Below are 14,826 nucleotides of genomic sequence, written 5' to 3' on the forward strand. Positions count from 1 at the left end.
TATGAATTCAATAACGGTTGCTTTGGTCCTCATTCCTACCAATAATGGTGGCTAGAGATCGAACTTCGGTGATGCCACCACTCATTTTAGAGATTCTCTCTCCCTTCTGATGAACGCTTGAACTAGCGAACCTGCTTTTTTCTCTCTCTCTCTCTCTCTCTCTCTTTTGCTCAATAAATTGGGTAAGTTCTCTTTACACGTTCTTGTCACGTGATTGACTAATGTGGGTTTAACAGTAAACTAAGAGATGGCTCTATTTGGCAATTGTGTGAAGTTTAAGGAGCAAATTAGCTAAAATAAAAGTTAAGGGGGTGTTTTGGCTACTACCTCAGAGTTCAAGAGGTTGTACAATCTACTTGTATGTGCATAAAAATTCTTATTGATTTAGTATACCTAATTTTTGACACAAACCTAACCTTATGTTATTTAACTTGGAAACTTGAACTTCGAACTTTTGAGAGTAAATGATTGCACATAAAATTCTTGAAAAATATCTAAAAGCCAAGTTAGTTTCTATGTCACCCACTTTCTTTCTTTCTTTCTTTTCTTTTTTTTTTTTTTTTTTTTTTTTTTTTTTTTGGGGGGGTGGGGGGTGACTTTGCAAGTAATGGATATGATTTGGATTGTAGGGATAAGTTCCACGTGACTTCCAATATATATCTTCAAGGCTATAATAATGAGTAATGATATTCATCAACCTAGGAAATCTCAAAATAAATAACAAACAAACTTGGCTAAAAGAATTTAAATATATATATATATATATATATGCGGCACCTAGACTAAGTTAAGAGTTAAAGGTTTATGTGAATAAAAGAATATATATATAACCATGTATATATATTGGCCTATCACAATAACCATGTATCCTTTCATAATAACCAGGTCTCCTAAGTGTATCCCTAGGGTAATCATGAAAAACGTATGGGTTCATATGTACGTCAGGCAGAGGATGGCCTGACAAACTATGATGTCTAGCTGATGTGTTGAAGTATGGTGCATCTTAATTCAATTACGTGGCTCTCATTGATTCTATATTAAAAACTAAAAATGAAAGGTGTGGCTCTCATTGATTTGTTGTGCATACAACTGTGCAGCAGACTAGCAAAGCAGTGAAGCAGCTTGTAAACTAAAGGTAGTGGATCGGTAACTTTAGTTTGTAAACAGCGCGTAGTGAATTTTTTTGATTTCTTTTTGCGCGGTGCCCAATTTTTTGGCGGGTTCTAAATTTTTTAGATTTTTTAATTATTTTTTATTGGATAAAATTTATGTATAATACTTTTTAAGTGTTGTTTCTTAAGTCAACTCTTACCATTTTTTCATGTGATTACTAAATTTTAAAAATACACTTTTATGAGTTCTATTAATAAGAAAAAAGTCATGTGTCCAAATTTGAAAAAAAAACCTAAAAAAAACATCTAAATACCGTTCTTAATTCGTTCTCTTTTTTATTTGTGCAAACAAAAAACCGTTACTCTCTCTTTCTCACGCCTCTCAGCCTCTCAAAAAGACTGGTAAGCTCTCTCTCTCATGTTAAACTTGGTGACATTGTGGATTATTTTTTCTTCTTTCAGGATTAGCAGGATGTTGATTTTGGGATTAGAGAGGGTGTTAATTTTAGGACATAGATTTTGGGATTGGAGAAGGTAATGGAGTCTTTCCCTATTGATTTTTTGAGATATGGAACAACAATCCCTATTGATTTTATAATATTTAAACTCAACAGCAATTCTATGTATATCATTATGGATTCTGTACATTGCTTATTATAATTTTTTGCCCTTCATGTGTGTGCATAAATGTGTCTATTAAATAAATGCAATTTTGTGACTTAATATTTTAGATTTTTAAGTTTAATTTTTGTGCGTTTTGTTAGTTTTTGTTTGATGCTGAATCTGGGTTTTTCTGGGACCTTAAAGATTAAATTTTTATTTATTTTTTTGAGGCTGATTGCATAATTTGTGTCAGATTGCAAGGGAGCCGGATGAGACTGGGGGTTCACCTAGGGTACTTGACGCTGAGAAGTCGTTTTATTATCACGGGGAGTGCTTGAGGCAGGCATTGGCTGATGATTTGCACCAAAGGCTTTCTACAAAATAGGACATAAAGTCTTTGAGGAATGGATGACTATCAGCACTGAACACCTTTGCTTCTCTGTAAGGATGCACTTTTCTTCAAGTTCTTTGATATGCTTGTGATAATATGTATATTTTCTTTCTTGCCTTTTCCTCCCTTTTTAGTAAGCACTTGGACTGGTTAAAATCATGTGTAATGACTCATTTCTAATAGATGGTACAAACTGATTTGGTAACGAAATGTGTACATTAGAGAGTACTGAATTGGAATGAGTGGCACTGCAAAACTAAAACCTCTCAGATTGGTTAATTTATTATATTTTTAGTCCTATCCTTGTTCTGATCCATGTAGGTGCATGCTTCGTTATTTTGAAGTAAATTCTGAAAGATGGGAGGAATAATAATATGGTGTTGCATTGAAGAAATGTCTTTCAGCATTTTCAGTAGGAATCTAGCATACTGAAACTATGTATGAGTGTCCCCTTGCACTTTGATTTTGATAAGAAATGTATATTAATGTTTGGAGTTACCCCTACACTTTAATTCCAATGTTTGTATTGTTAGATTTTTCAATACACAGAAATGGCTTAAACATCAGTTTTTTTCACAAAGAAAATCACTTTTAAACTACCTGTTAAAAGTATATATTTCCTCCTTTTTTTTTTTTTTTTTTTTTTTTTTTTTTTTTTTGGGGCTGAGGACGTTGTCATTGTCAAATTGTCAATGTTTATACTTAGCCATAAAACTACACTTTTCCCCCTAATAGATGTGCTCTTATTATGGGACCTACAATCTTTAAACTTGGCATTCTTATAATTAAAATCATTACACGAATTTTGAATAGACTTCTATAATTAGCAAAAGATAATTAAAAAAACCAGATGAGATTTTCATGCTTGACGCCACCCAATTACATTCCTTACATTAAGTATTAAAATGCCAGTAGCTATTAATCTCGAAAGTCTGCATGAAATTCTTATCTTTCTATATAACTTTTTTTTTTCCTGGTTAAAGGGGGAGGGAGTCAAGCTGAGGCCACCCCCATATGGGGTGCTGGTGGATTAAATTCAAACTCTTACCTTTTTGGAGTAGTTAGAAGTAGAAGCGTAATTACACCAAGAAACCTTTTTTGGGTTTTTTATTTAATTAAAAAAAAAAAACTAATCTTATTACTTCTATGCTTCACGAAATGGAAAAAGAACCTAATACAATTAGGCCATTGATAAAGATGGAGGAAAATTTAATCCCTTAGTCAAAACAAAGATACAGCAATATTTATCAATAATGTCAACTTATGTTAGAAGAACTTTAGCTAAGGTCAAATTCTTGGATAAAACTCTAACATGCATTGCACATTGTAAATGACATCCCTTATCCTAATATATATATATATATATATATATATATAATTGATTTGTAAAGTCAAAGCACGTCTCTCTTTTTTTTTTTTTGACATGCATCATGTGCACAGCTTAAGAATATTATACCCAAATACTATTAAACTCATGGAATAACATCATTTTTTTTTCCTTTTCCAATATATATATATATATATATAGATTTATTTGGTCTTCAATTCTTGTTCATGAATCCTTGAATTGAAGGCACGAGTTAAAACATAAAAAAGCAAGGTAAACTAATTACTGGGCATGGCATCCACTTAATTTTGTCGTTAACCTAAACCCGACTGATGAGTTTGGCAGAACTAACTTTATGACGATGATGGTGATGATAATTCAAGTTGAATAGAACCTAGACAAGTTTGTTTGTTCATTTTTCGGTGAGGCTTGTTGTATTAAAAAAATATTTATATTTATACCTTTCGTTTTTTTTTTTTTTTTTTTTTTGCTAATCCTCTTTCGCATTCCTGATATTGCTTTTTTGTAATCTAGCATATGTATACCCATGTATCAGTGAAGTGAGTCTCTATATTTCCTGCTTGCTTCTTTTGGGATGGAAAAGAAGTATATGATAAATGATAATGGAGATGGGCTAGCATGACAATATTTCTATTCTATTTCTCATTTTTAGTTACTTTGATCATTAGTCCTTACCTATCAAGTAAAGTTTGATTTCAATATCTACCAATTTGAGTAAATTAAAATGACATTCTAGTGGAATTACTGTTGCAGAAAATAAAGGAACATATTTTCGTCTAGGTTCCATTAAGTGAAGTGAAAAATTCTTTGCTGTTAAGTCTCCTTGTGATTGAGAACAACACCTTCCACCCAAAAAATGCTGAATTCCATAGGATATCCAATAACAACACCAGTATCATGTACGCCCAAATTCTCTGCAGCTCCTCAAGACCATCAGTAATGATTGCTTTTTTTTTTTTTTCTTTTTCTTTTTCTTTTTTGGGTTAGGTAGATAGTGGGGCGAGGGAGAGGTGGGATTTGAACAACTTACATGAGACACTACAAAGGATGCCATTACCATTGAGCTATCACTTGAACCCCTAGCAATGATTGCTTTTAAGTGTTTGTTTCTCCTTTTTTTTCTTTGGATTGTAAGGGCCTATTTGGTGAGTTAGTTTGAGTGTTTTTGATATATGTGCGGGTGAAAAAGTGTGTGGAAAAATGTGTTATGTTGTTTAAAATGCGTAGTTTTGTGTTTGAGTAGGGCTGTCAAACAGGCGCTAAACTTTTGGGATACATTTTTCTGTTTATGAAGTTTTTGGTGCAATTTCTTTTTTGTAACCAAAGTTTACCCACTTAAATGGTTTTTCCCCCAACTACGTTTTCTTTCAAAAGTAAATAGATTTCTTGTGCGGGCCAACCAAGCCTTATGACTTATTATAATTATTTATGACCATTAAACTTTGTGTTGAACTTTCATTTGTGCAGGGTTGAGTTTCCTTGGCTTTCTGCAAGTATAAGCTGAGGTAAGGATTTTTGGTCTTTTAAGACTAGTCCCAAATTCTTTTGCTCTAGGGTTTTGTCTTCTAAAACTTAAACTGAATTTTACACGTTGATTTGAATTGAAAATCTTATTTAAACTTGTTTAATGAAATTGGTGATGCTTGATATATTTGTGGGTTGTTGATTTGGAGCAAGCAGGTGACTTGCATGGTGTTATATGGCGATTAATGTTGGTGGCGGGTTATTTGTTTATTGTGATGGCTGGGTTTTTTGTTTATGGTAGTGATTATGATTTTGTGTTAATGGTGGTGACTGTGTTTTTTGTTTAATGGTGGTGGTGGGTTTTTTGTTTATGGTGGTGGTGAGTTTTTTGTTTATGATAGTGGGTGGGTTTTTGTTTATGGTAGTGGCTAGGTTTTTGTGTTAATGGTGGTGACTGTGCTTTTAGTTTAATGGTGGTGGTTGTGCTTTTTTGTTTATGGTAGTGGCTGGGTTTTTGTGTTAATGGTGGTGGCTGTGTTTTTTGTTTAATAGTGGTGGTGGGTTTTTTTTTTTTTTTTTTTTTTTTTTTTTTTTTTTATGGTGGTGGCTGAGTTTTTTGTTTAATGGCTGTTTTTGATAGTGGCTGGGTTTTTTGTTATGATAGTGGCTGGGTTTTTGTGTTAATGGTGGTGGCTGTGTTTTTTGTTTAATTGGTAGTGGGTTTTTTGTTTTGGTGGTGTTTGGATTTTTTTTCGTTGTGGTGGTTGGGTTTGTGTTTATGATGGTGGTTGGGTTTTTGTTTTGGATTTCACTTTATTTGTTTTGTTTTAATTGGGATTTTTCTGCATTCTTTATGATTTCTCTATGGTTTGTAATGTGGGTTTGGTTTTTATTTGATGAGAATGTTGTGGGCCTTCTTTCTTTGATAGTTTGGCTTCATATGATGTTGCATTATGATTATTTTGTCTAGTTTGTTATTGGGTATTCTGTGGATATTTTCTGCATTGTTTTACTAATAATAATATTTTTTTGTTGTGGTACATCTTATCAGGGATATAGGTTTGCAGTCAAGTTTGTTATTGATATATTTTCCTTTATACTTGTGCAGATATAGGATTGGTGGCAAAACGATAGCTTTTGTGGACTACTTGAACTCAAATATTTTCTATAAAGTTTGGAAGCTAAGACATCATTTGTATATAAATGGTTGTAATTACTTTGTGAACATCTTTATTGCATTTTTAGATTGTATGGATGTTTTTTTTTTTTTTTTTTTTTTTTTTTTTTTTTTTTTATGGATTTGGTTAGAAATGAATGGATGTTTATTTATTATTATTATTTTTTTTTTTTATGGATTTGGTTAGAAATGAACAGATTAATGTAATGTCAAGTAAATGTAAAAAATATTAATAGAAAAAAAAATTGGTGACAATAATTTTTGTCGCCATATCTGACTATAAGCAGAAATTGGTGACAAAAGAATTCGTCACCTGATCTATTGAACTTAAAAAAAATCGGTGACGCAAAACTTCGTCACCTAATCAATTGAAATTGGGAAAAAAAAAATACATCTGGTGACGAAATATTTCGTCATTGAAAATAAGGTTTAGTGATGAAAATATTAGGTGACAAAAAACTTTTGTCACCTATCATTTTTTATTGGTGACGAAAAAATTTCGTCACCTATCATTTTTATATTGGTGACGAAACATTTTCGTCATCAATACATTTTGTGACGGAGCTTAGGTGACAAATGCTGTTTCGTCACCATATGTATTTAGTGACGAAATAAGGACATATTGTGATGAAATGTTTTGTCACCATAGTTCACTTTTGTTGTAGTAACTTGAAAAGAAATCATAGAGCACAGCAAATTATTTTAAAATCAACAAAAAACAAACAAATCTACTATTAGTACTAAACAATTGACATTATAGTGATTAACACAAAAAACAAATGGGTCTTCAATTATTTTATTTTAAGATGACTGAAACTAAGGAACTTGAAAAGAAATAATAGGGTGCGACAAATTATTTTAAAAAAAAAAAAAACCAACAAATTTACGTACCATTAATACTAAACAGTCAACATTATAGTGATTAACACAAAAAAAACAAATGGATCTGTAATTATTTTATTTTAAGATGACAAAAACAAAGAATGATAGAGGAGAATAGGGGACTGATAGAGGCTTAAGACTGATACCTCAAGTAGATAGTTGTACTATATATATATATATATATTGATGATGTCGAAAATATCACCAATAGGTCACACAGCACTCGCGACTCAAAGTAGACCTGCACAACAAAATAATAGAAGACCTCAGAGAGCACCGGTGTGGTGCCGGCCAAATACCCTCCGAAGGTCAAGTTAGAATTATTCTCACAACTCTAGAGTGTTAGAGAGGGTAAATTATGCGTACCTTCACTTGCGAGGGTATTGGGGTTTTTATAGTAGTAGATGATCGGCTATTCCTCCATATCGGCCCATAGAACCAGATCCGTCAGGCCCATTACAACAGGCCCATCAAGCCATATTTTATCCTCTTCATATATAATTCACCTGATTGGGATTTTGGATATTAGTTGACTTGTCAAGATCACTATATTCTCTCTATATTTTCAATTTTTTAGAAGTTGCAAGTTTGGACTATCATAATGGACTGAGGAGGTGCTTGTAATGTTTTTCGAAATTTCGTTTTACTATTGACATATTGAAGATGCCATTATTGAAGTTTCAGGTTTAGTTTATAAGATAGTTACCAGAACTTTAATTTTTATTTTATTTTACTGAATTCCTTTTGGTAAATAGTTCTTGAACTTTAGTGGAGCTTTGCAAACTTGTAAGTTAAAGCATATGGGTGTATGGCTGTTGTCACGGGTTCTGGAATTCACAATAAATTGGTAACATCCCAACCGTCTAAAAAAAAAAAAAAAAATCTCAGTAGTCAAAATTTGAAAAATAATCTTGAAAAATTACAAAACAAATAATTGTTAGTCTGTTCACTGTTCACTCTATGAAAGAAGCTAGGCTTAAGCAACTATTCTCAATGGGGCATTTCCACCGAATGGGTCACCACCAGCATAGGCTATAGTTAAGCAGCAAATTGGAATTTGCTCCTATTCAAAGAAGACAACCCTGCCAGTATTAGTCTGTTCTCACTATAAAAGACAACTAGGCCCAACAATGCATTCTCAACGTTGTCACTTCCACCAAATATTTAGAGGCAATAATTAAATAGAATTTGTGCCTATTCAAAATGTGTTACACAACCCCAGCAAAATTTAATTACTTTCAAATCTCCTCCTTGTAAATTTTTTTTTCAGTAGTCAGACTGATTATTGCAAAATTATTCGTTGTAGGGGTATTTTGAAAGCCCATTCAGAAGAGACTTTAAAAAAATAAAAAATAAATCAAAAATCAAAAAAATCAAAATCAAAGAAGGAGATTGAATACTATAGAAGAGGATGATGGTAATGATGATGATTTGGATTAAGTACAACAACTATATTCATCAAAAGGAAAGGGTATCCGCATATATAGGCTCCATGAATAAGTTTGTTACAAAAACAAAGCATGCAACAATGAAACAGATGTTTGAAAAAGGAGAAAGTGACAAATTGATCCAACAAATTGCTAGATTCTTCTACTCTAGTTAGTGCCATTCCTTTTAATTATATCAAAAATCTAGAGCTTGTGTGAATGGTTGATATGGTCTCGATATAGATTTGGAATTGGCCTTATGCCACCTTCCTATCATGAAATTAGGGAAACATGCTTGAAGAAGGAGGTGAATTTTACTCTTTCTAAATAAGGTCACACTAGCATAAGCTATAGTTAAGCAGCAATTAATAAATAGACTTTGTGCCTATGTGTAAAATTTATTAATCACTTTCAAATTTCCTTGTGAGTTTTTCAAGTGGGAAAATTGATTAATTTTGTCATTAAAGTCAGTTCCTAGTAGCATAAATCTAAGAGTTATTCAAAAATCACAATCTTTACCATACTCCATTTACACATCTATTAGGACATATGTGATTCAATGTTAGGAACATATGTCACTATTTTATGTAATTGGCTAATTCTTTGATAAAACGCATTTTATTTGTAATTGCGTAGATCTAGGATGTGTTTAATGCTTCTAGAAGCAAGGTTTCAAGTTCAAGTATTAAAACCATGCAAGTTTGTCCAAGAATCAAGTGAGAAAGTGTAGAATTTTAAAACTCGATAACTAGTATCTATCGAGGTTTAAAAGTAGTTGAAGCCCGTGGCTCGACAACTAGCTTGATAGATGGCTATCTATCGAGGTTTATGAAGTTCAGTTTTTCAAGATGAATTTCATCCAATCCGTGAATGTATGTTTAGGCTTTCTTTTCTTACAACTCTAAATATATATAAGGATTATTTTAAGGGCTGTAAAATGTTACAAAAGTTACACAAGAGCATAATTCGATAGTGTGAAGAAGAGTGTGACCAGAAACCTAGTTTTGCCCTAGTTCTTCTTTTTCTTAAAGAAGTTGCTATGTTTTATACACCATAGGGTTTTGTGACTAAGCAACTTTATGATTTTCATTGTGTAATAAACTGAAGAACTTTGCAGCCAACATCCTTCTCAAGTTGGTGATCAAGTCGTGTACTAGGATCCGTGCAATTGGTTAGTCATGTACTGGAAGCTGTGCATTGAAAATGAGAGATTGTCATAACAGAACAAGTCCAATTGGGTATTGGAGTAAGAGTTTAACTATAGGTTGGTATAAGGTACTGAGATTCCTTTACTTGTAATCACTTGTTTTCATAATAGTGGATTCTTGGGAGTGGTGACCTTAAATCACCCGGTGGGGTTTTTACCTTGTAGGTTTTCCCTATTTGTAAACAATCACCATGTTAATTTATTTTCCACTACATACTTTAGTTTATTGGTGATTTGTTTGTACTACCACGTACAATTGCAAGTTAATTTGATTAATTAATAAACTTGACTAATAAATCAATTAATTCATTACAAGGGGTCAATACATTTTTGGCCTATCAACAACTATCTTATTTAGTAAGCTGTGACTAATTGTTACTTTCATATGAAATTACATATAATGTATGATGATTGGTAAAATATAAAGTGAAATACAAAAAATGGAACAACAATGCTTACTATGGCAAATTCGGCCATTGCAACACCACCACCACAATGTAGCACCCACCCAGCCACCCATGAGCACTGCAACACCCTTTTATGTTTTTCTTTTCCTTTAATAATTTGATAGGTATAATGGGAGAGAGGGGATTTGAAACCTAAACAAAATTATGAACAATCAATGTGAGAGCATTTTGTATCTATGAAAAAAAATAAGAGGGTAATAATTACACTCATCTCCATTGAAATTTGGGAGAATGACACTCCACTCTAAATCACAAGAAAAACAACACTTTCCCTCCTTGACATCCATTTAACCAAAATATGAAAGGCAATAGATATAGAGGGTAAGAAATAAAAAATCATCTGGCCATGAAAGGGGCTATTTTGGAAATTCACACAATGACACAATTATTGCAACAACTTTCAAATCTAAATGATTTGAATGAATATCTTAGGGCCACTACCAAGAATTAATGTTATTATTACTACTATTAATAGATAAGGCGATCAAATATGTGACTTATCCTAGAAGAACTCCCATAAAGAAGGAAGATTTTTTTTTTTCTTGATCCCCAATTCTAAAATCAAAATTTTTTTAAAAAAGTATTTTAAAATATTCACCACCACGCACCCTTGGTGAGGTGGTCACTTCATAAGTATAAATGTTTGTGGGGTGTGGGAGGTAAGGGTTGAGGTTCAAGTCTCTTAGAAGAAACTTCACACACATATATACTTAGATTATATTAGAATAGAAATTTTCTATCTTGTAAAAAAAAAAAAAAAAAAAAAAAAAAAAAATTCAGTATGACCTTTTTTTTTTTTTTTTAATGGATTGTAGAGAGATTTGTAATTGCAAGTTTTGGTACTTGATAAACTTTGCAAGTTTAACTTAATTCTATCAATTATGTTTTTACAAACCATTGTTAAACTTTGGTAAAGAGAATATTTTAAAATTTTAGAATATTTCGTTACTAATGTTTAGGAAGGGGGGAGGGTATTTTATTTAAATCTCAAGTGGAATGTTTTTCCCTTTAAGTTTGGGATGTCATTCTTTCAAATCTCAAGAGAGGGGAATGTAATTACAAGAAAAAAAATTGTGGGGGCATTTTTTTTGAACTTTATTAAAGTACTAAATTTATAATCTTTTATCAAAAACAAAAAAATGATTGACGATTCTAGAGAGACTCTAGGTCAAATATGATTGCGACTTCAACTTATTATGTCGAGGATTGTAATCATTTCCAATTGCCAATATGGCACTGCCTCATGTTTAAAGATAATGTATGACATCGTACTCGTATCTAACCCAAATATGAAGGGAAATCAATAAATCAATGGAACAAACACACACCCCTATCCTTTTCTCTCTTATTTTCTCTTCTCTCCACAGATTACCCTACTTTTCTCCCCTACCAATTAAACCCGAAATCCAAAACTTATATAAACCAAAAAAAAAAAAATTCATGCCTATCTTTATAACCTTTTCTTAGCATCAAAACAAACACATCCATACACACCTTCCCCAAAAAAAAAAAAAAAACCCACCGAACACCCAAATTAAAAATCCAGAAAAGAAAACCGAAAATTCTGTCAAATTGGGCACAAATGGATCTACGAGCTACTTTGCCTCTGATCCACGGGATATAAGTTACATCTTATTTTTAAATTCTGTTTAACTTCCGACAAATATCACATATGAGAATGATATTAAAGATAGATTTCCTCCCATTTAATCTTTCAATCTTTCTTATTTTTATATAAATATAAAATATGTGGTATTTATTTAATTTCATGTGTCCAACTAAAATCTAAGGGAATTGGAGTAATCACCTTGTATCCTTCATATACACCAGTTAAAGACTTGGTATGCGTTTGGATTGAAATGAAAAATTAAAATTATTTCATTATTTAGCTTATTTTTGCTACTATTTATGGGTCTCACTGCATTTTTTGGCACTATTCATGGGCCTCATTTTACTATTTCAACTAATTTTTATATTTATCTACAATATTTTTAATAATAATTTTTCAGTTTCAACAAAATAAGTAGTATCCAAACACACCCTTTGGTATTAGTTTCATCCCTTTTTTTTTTTTGGATAATTAATTAAGCATTACATGTCATTGAGAGTATACAACGACATGATGGTAGACACAAGGTTTTAAAAACCGGTACGGTGAAAGAACCGGCAAAGGAGCTAATTACCAGTTTTCTGGTTGGATCGGGGTCTGATCGATGGTCGAACTGGTGACGTCATAAATCATTTAATTATTATTTATTTAAATTATATAAATAATTAGCAATTTTTTAATATACTAAAACTAACTAACCAATAGTAATAAATATGTTTCCTTAAAAAAATACAAGTATATAACATCTTTTTAAAGAATTTAACATAATATGTAATATCATTACAAAACATTCATCTTTAAGGACCTTAACATGATAAAATTTCAACAAAACTAAATAAATAAGTTCATTAGTCACTACATTTACATCCAAATGGCAAATAGCAAATAAGTTCATTACATCCAAATAGCAAATAAGTTTTAAAGTTTCAAACAAACAACTACTAAGTTTTAAGGTTCATTTGATAACACAAGCCTCATTTGTCATGAAGAAAATTAAAATCAATATCATCATGTGAACCAAATGCTCCACCACTAGCATCATTATCATCATCCTCATCCTCATCTTCTTCATGTTCAACATGAATAGGATGATTTTTATCTCCAAATTTAGGAGGAGCATAAAGTTCATCACCAAATGATTCCAAATTGATGTCATCATCATCCTCAATCACTTCAATGTCCATATCTATACAAATTCTAAAACCAAAAAACAATTAATGAAATAACGCTTCTAATAATCATTTCTCATAAATCATAAATAGTCTAATTAAAATATGTAACTAGGCAAAGAATTGTTATAAGCTAATCATTTTATTAACAAATAAATTCATCAACACAACATACACAAACAATAGTATAATACTCTGTAAGCTATATTTCACAATAATAATGCTCTGTAAATCAAATCCACAGCATACACAAAATCACAAATAAACTAAAATGCTATTGTAAACTAATAATTGATAGAAGTTACCACTTACTATGCTATTGTAAACTAATAATTGATAGAAGTTACCACTTACCAATGAAGTCACGGAACGGAGAACCTGAGATAAAGCCAAGAACATGAACGAAGAATCTAAGATGATGCCGAAAAGAAAATTAAAAAAATTAAAAAAAAAACTGAGAAAATGATCAAATAAAAGAAAGACTATCAAGTAATCAAAATCAATCAATACTTGATGAAGCTGAGAAGCAGAGAGTGGAGCACAAAGGGCGGGACCAAGACTGAGATGCCGTGAGGGTGAGAAGGAAAAAAGAAAAAAAAAAAAAAACAGTGAGGCAGATTCGAAGCAAAGGCATATTTGAAGTTCAGACAATGTGAGGCTGAGAAGGAAAAAAAATTGAGAGATTCACTGATTCAGAGATCGTGAGGTGTGAGCTTAAGTTGAGTGAGGTCAGAGAGGCGTGCATGAGTGAGGTAGTGAGTTTGAGATGAGGCGTGAGTGAGGTAGAGTGTGTTTAGGACTTTAGGCTTAGGGTTAGTGTTTAGGTTCTGCCCAAAATGACGTAGTTTTAGGCTGGAAAAAGTCAAAAAATCCCAACCGGTCATTAACCGGTTCGACCATGCCGATTCCCGATTTTTCGTTTGAACCATCCGTTTTCAAATTTCTTCAATTTTTAAGTTATTTTCGGTTTTTACTCATAACCAGAGCGGATTATGGTTGATTCCTAGTTGGACTAGCCGGTCCGGTCCGGTTTTTAAAACCTAGGGTAGACATCCACATAAGTGTGTAAAAACACTGAAATCGTGAATCAAACGTCCTGTTTGTTTTGAAACAAAAATATTTTTGTAAAATATTTTCCTATTTTCAGGTTTTTGTTTATATGTAAAAAGTTTTCTGTTGACCATAAATCCCATTGTAAAATGCGTCACATTTAAAAACTTGGTAAAATATATTACAAAAATAAACAATGGTCTTCCTCACCCCATTTGGTGGCTAGGTCATTGGAGTCACCATTTTTGTAGCTAGTGTTGCTGCTCTAATAGTGGGTGTTAATTGTCAGGTCGCTGGAGTTACCAATTCGACAATTAGAACTGTTAGTATTATGGCTAATGTCTATGGTCCGATAGTCGAGACTGTCACTGCATGGCTAGTGTCGTTGATCTTGTAGTTGGAGTGACAATTCAGTCACTTCGATCACTGGATCTCTGCCATTGGTGGCTTCTATGGTTGAGTCACTGATTTGGTAATTTATACTTGAAAGAATTTACATGAACCTTAAAATATTTTATTGAAAAATGTTTCAAAACAAATGGACTGTAAGTCACAATTTTAAATTTTAAATCAAGATTTAGAGTCACGTTTTAGTGCATTTATATAAATGTATAATATATATATATATATATATATATAACTCCAACTTTAGAACAAACCTTCTCATTTCTTTTAGTATATTCTTAAATTTTAGTAGGACAGGGCATCTTACAATGCTTTCCTTTTTATCATTTTAGTTAAGCATTTGGACTTTTCCATACAATGATGACAAAGGGGCAAAGTATGTGTGTGAACACAGAAAAAAAGAAAACATGTTTACATATATCCCAATTTATTTCATTCTTTTCTCTCTATAAATACCATCCCAACCATCAACTCTTTGCGAGCACAACTTCTGTGCTTTTCTACCATTTCTTTGA

The 14,826-nt window shown here is 32.0% G+C and overlaps 1 long non-coding RNA gene across 1 annotated transcript; it reads left to right on the plus strand.

Moving 5' to 3' along the window:
- The first annotated feature begins 1,494 nt into the window (after positions 1-1,494).
- LOC115979529 lies at positions 1,495-6,104 on the plus strand. The gene is made up of 4 exons (XR_004089076.1): positions 1,495-1,646; positions 1,969-2,156; positions 4,922-4,959; positions 6,027-6,104. It is a non-coding gene; the product is annotated as an uncharacterized LOC115979529 (long non-coding RNA).
- The last annotated feature ends 8,722 nt before the right edge of the window (positions 6,105-14,826 follow it).

Source organism: Quercus lobata, chromosome 3 (genome assembly GCF_001633185.2).
Source record: "Quercus lobata isolate SW786 chromosome 3, ValleyOak3.0 Primary Assembly, whole genome shotgun sequence".
Taxonomy (NCBI): domain Eukaryota; kingdom Viridiplantae; phylum Streptophyta; class Magnoliopsida; order Fagales; family Fagaceae; genus Quercus; species Quercus lobata.